Below are 4,815 nucleotides of genomic sequence, written 5' to 3'. Positions count from 1 at the left end.
GTAGCGGGAATTGTAAACATTATCATTACTCTCTTCATTTGAGAGTTTTGTACCTCTAATCTCCGTGATTGAACTAGGCCATCAGGATAGAACGGCTCTATTTACCCCTATTTAAAGTGTTTCTCACATGTTTCTAATCATTTCGGGGACTATCATTGTGTATTTTAAGAGTATGACCAAAAGTAGACAGTTTTCATGAAAGTATACAAAGGAATCTCCTAGATATAAATTGGGCCATTCAGAAAACGCCAGGCAATTCAGCCTCAGTTGTAAATATAAACAGTATTCTCTTCATTTATCAGCTTCATACCCATATTCTAGCTTTATAAACTGCAATTCTTAATATTTGAAAGCTCATTCTTCGGAAATCCATCATCTAAAGTAGCCAGAATGGTAAACATTATCTGTACTCTCGTCATTATGCAGCATTCTATCTCTAATCTCCGTGATTGAACATGACTATAAACAGAGAACAGCGCTATGTACCAGCATTTCAAGTGTTTCTTACATGTTTCTAATCATTTCTGGGGACTATCATTGTGTATGTGAAGAGTTTTACCAAAGGTAGACAGTTTTCCTACAAGTATTTACAGGAATCTTCAAGGTTTAAATTGAGTCATTCAGTAAACGCCAGTCTAATCATAATCACCTGTAACTATAAACAGTATTCTCTTCATTTATCAGCTTCACACATATTCTGAGCTTTATAAATGGAAATTCTTAATATTTGAAAGCACTTTCTTTGGAAAAACATTATCTAATGTAGCCAGAATGGTAAAAATTATCTGTACTCTAGTCATTTCGCAGCATTCTACCTCTAATCTCCATGATTGAACATGAACATAAAGATAGAACTGCTCTATGTACCAGCATTTCAAGAGTTTCCTACATGTTTCTAATCATTTCCCAGGACTATCATTGTGTATTTTTACAGATTTTCAAAATTAGACAGTTTTCCCAGAAGTATATACATGAATCTTCAGGATTTAAAGTGTTTCATTCAGAAAACGCCAGTCTAATCATAGTCAACTGTAAATATAAACAGTATTCTCTTCATTAATCAGCTTCACACATATTCTGAGCTTTATAAATGGAAATTCTCAATGTTTGAAAGCACTTTCTTTGGAAAAACATCATCTAAAGTAGCCAGAATGGTAAACATTATCTGTACTCTCGTCATTTCGCAGCATTCTACCTCTAATCTCCCCGATTGAACATGAACATAAAGATAGAACAGCTCTATGTACCAGCATTTCAAGTGTTTCTTACATGTTTCTAATCATTTCTCGGGACTATCATTGTGTATGTTAAGCGTTTTACCAAAAGTACACAGTTTTCCAGAAGTATACCCAGGAATCTTAAAGGTTTAAATTGAACCATTCAGAAAACGCCAGTCTAATCATAATCACCTGTAAATATAAACAGTATTCTCTTCATTTATCAGCCTCATACACATATTCTGAGCTTCAAAACAGCAATTCATAATGTTGGAAGCACTTTCTGTGGAAAAACAATATCTAGAGTAGCCGGAATTGGAAACATTATCATTACTCTCTTCATTTGAGAGTTTTCTACCTCTAATCTCCGTGATTGAACTAGGCCATCAGGATAGAACGGCTCTATTTACCCCTATTTAAAGTGTTTCTCACATGTTTCTAATCATTTCGGGGACTATCATTGTGTATTTTAAGAGTATTACCAAAAGTAGACAGTTTTCCTGAAAGTATACACAGGAATCTCCTAGATATAAACTGTGCCATTCAGAAAACGCCAGGCAATTCAGCCTCAGTTTTAAATATAAACAGTATTCTCTTCATTTATCAGCTTCATACCCATATTCTAGCTTTATAAACTGCAATTCTTAATATTTGAAAGCTCATTCTTCGGAAATACATCATCTAAAGTAGCCAGAATGGTAAACATTATCTGTACTCTCGTCATTATGCAGCATTCTATCTCTAATCTCTGTGATTGAACATGAATATAAACAGAGAACAGCGCTATGTACCAGCATTTCAAGTATTTCTTACATGTTTCTAATCATTTCTCGGGACTATCATTGTGTATGTGAAGAGTTTTACCAAAGGTAGACAGTTTTCCTACAAGTATTTACAGGAATCTTCAAGGTTTAAATTGAGTCATTCTGTAAACGCCAGTCTAATCATAATCACCTGTAAATATAAACAGTATTCTCTTCATTTATCAGCTTCACACATATTCTGAGCTTTATAAATGGAAATTCTTAATATTGGAAAGCACTTTCCTTGGAAAAACATTATCTAATGTAGCCAGAATGGTAAAAATTATCTGTACTCTCGTCATTTCGCAGCATTCTACCTCTAATCTCCGTGATTGAACATGAACATAAAGATAGATCGGCTCTATGTACCACCATTCAAAGTGTTTCGTACATGTTTCTAATCATTTCCCAAGACTATCATTGTGTATTTTTACAGTTTTTCAAAATTAGACAGTTTTCCCAGAAGTATATACATGAATCTTCAGGATTTAAAGTGTTTCATTCAGAAAACGCCAGTCTAATCATAGTCACCTGTAAATATAAACAGTATTCTCTTCATTTATCAGCTTCACACATATTCTGAGCTTTATAAATGGAAATTCTCAATGTTTGAAAGCACTTTCTTTGGAAAAACATCATCTAAAGTAGCTAGAATGGTAAACATTATCTGTACTCTCGTCATTTCGCAGCATTCTACCTCTAATCTCCCCGATTGAACATGAACATAAAGATAGAACAGCTCTATGTACCAGCATTTCAAGTGTTTCTTACATGTTTCTAATCATTTCTCGGGACTATCATTGTGTATGTTAAGCGTTTTACGAAAAGTAGACAGTTTTCCTAGAAGTATACCTAGGAATCTTAAAGGTTTAAATTGAGCCATTCAGAAAACGCCAGTCTAATCAGAATCACCTGTAAATATAAACAGTATTCTCTTCATTTATCATCCTCATACACATATTCTGAGCTTCTAAACAGCAATTCATAACGTTGGAAGCACTTTCTGTGGATAAACACCATCTAGAGTAGCCAGAATTGTAAACATTATCATTACTCTCTTCATTTGAGAGTTTTCTACCTCTAATCTCGGTGATTGAACTAGGCCATCAGGATAGAACGGCTCTATTTACCCCTATTTAAAGTGTTTCTCACATGTTTCTAATCATTTCGGGGGACTCTCATTGTGTATTTTAAGAGTATTACCAAAAGTAGACAGTTTTCCTGAAAGTATACACAGGAATCTCCTAGATATAAACTGTGCCATTCAGAAAACGCCAGGCAATTCAGCCTCAGTTGTAAATATAAACAGTATTCTCTTCATTTATCAGATTCATACCCATATTCTAGCTTTATAAACTGCAATTCTTAATATTTGAAAGCTCATTCTTCGGAAATACATCATCTAAAGTAGCCAGAATGGTAAACATTATCTGTACTCTCGTCATTATGCAGCATTCTATCTCTAATCTCCGTGATTGAACATGAATATAAACAGAGAACAGCGCTTGTACCAGCATTTCAAGTGTTTCTTACATGTTTCTAATCATTTCTCGGGACTATCATTGTGTATGTGAAGAGTTTTACCAAAGGTAGACAGTTTTCCTACAAGTATTTACAGGAATCTTCAAGGTTTAAATTGAGTCATTCAGTAAACGCCAGTCTAATCATAATCACCTGTAAATATAAACAGTATTCTCTTCATTTATCAGCTTCACACATATTCTGAGCTTTATAAATGGAAATTCTTAATATTTGAAAGCACTTTCTTTGGAAAAACATTATCTAATGTAGCCAGAATGGTAAAAATTATCTGTACTCTCGTCATTTCGCATCATTCTACCTCTAATCTCCGTGATTGAACATGAACATAAAGATAGAACGGCTCTATGTACCACCATTCAAAGTGTTTCCTACATGTTTCTAATCATTTCCCAGGACTATCATTGTGTATTTTTACAGTTTTTCAAAATTAGACAGTTTTCCCAGAAGTATATACATGAATCTTCAGGATTTAAAGGGTTTCATTCAGAAAACGCCAGTCTAATCATAGTTACCTGTAAATATAAACAGTATTCTCTTCATTTATCAGCTTCACACATATTCTGAGCTTTATTAATGGAAATTCTCAATGTTTGAAACCACTTTCTTTGGAAAAACATCATCTAAAGTAGCCGGAATGGTAAACATTATCTGTACTCTCGTCATTTCGCAGCATTCTACCTCTAATCTCCCCGATTGAACATGAACATAAAGATAGAACAGCTCTATGTACCAGCATTTCAAGGGTTTCTTACATGTTTCTAATCATTTCTCGGGACTATCATTGTGTATGTTAAGCGTTTTACGAAAAGTAGACAGTTTTCCTAGAAGTATACCCAGGAATCTTAAAGGTTTAAATTGAGCCATTCAGAAAATGCCAGTCTAATCAGAATCACCTGTAAATATAAACAGTATTCTCTTCATTTATCATCCTCATACACATATTCTGAGCTTCTAAACAGCAATTCATAACGTTGGAAGCACTTTCTGTGGATAAACACCATCTAGAGTAGCGGGAATTGTAAACATTATCATTACTCTCTTCATTTGAGAGTTTTCTACCTCTAATCTCGGTGATTGAACTAGGCCATCAGGATAGAACGGCTCTATTTACCCCTATTTAAAGTGTTTCTCACATGTTTCTAATCATTTCGGGGACTCTCATTGTGTATTTTCAGAGTATTACCAAAAGTAGACAGTTTTCCTGAAAGTATACACAGGAATCTCCTAGATATAAACTGTGCCATTCAGAAAAC

Source organism: Myotis yumanensis, unplaced genomic scaffold (assembly GCF_028538775.1).
Source record: "Myotis yumanensis isolate MYYU_CA2020_CCGP unplaced genomic scaffold, mMyoYum1.0.hap1 SCAF_46, whole genome shotgun sequence".
Lineage (NCBI taxonomy): Eukaryota > Metazoa > Chordata > Mammalia > Chiroptera > Vespertilionidae > Myotis > Myotis yumanensis.
This window is presented reverse-complemented; position numbering follows the sequence as displayed.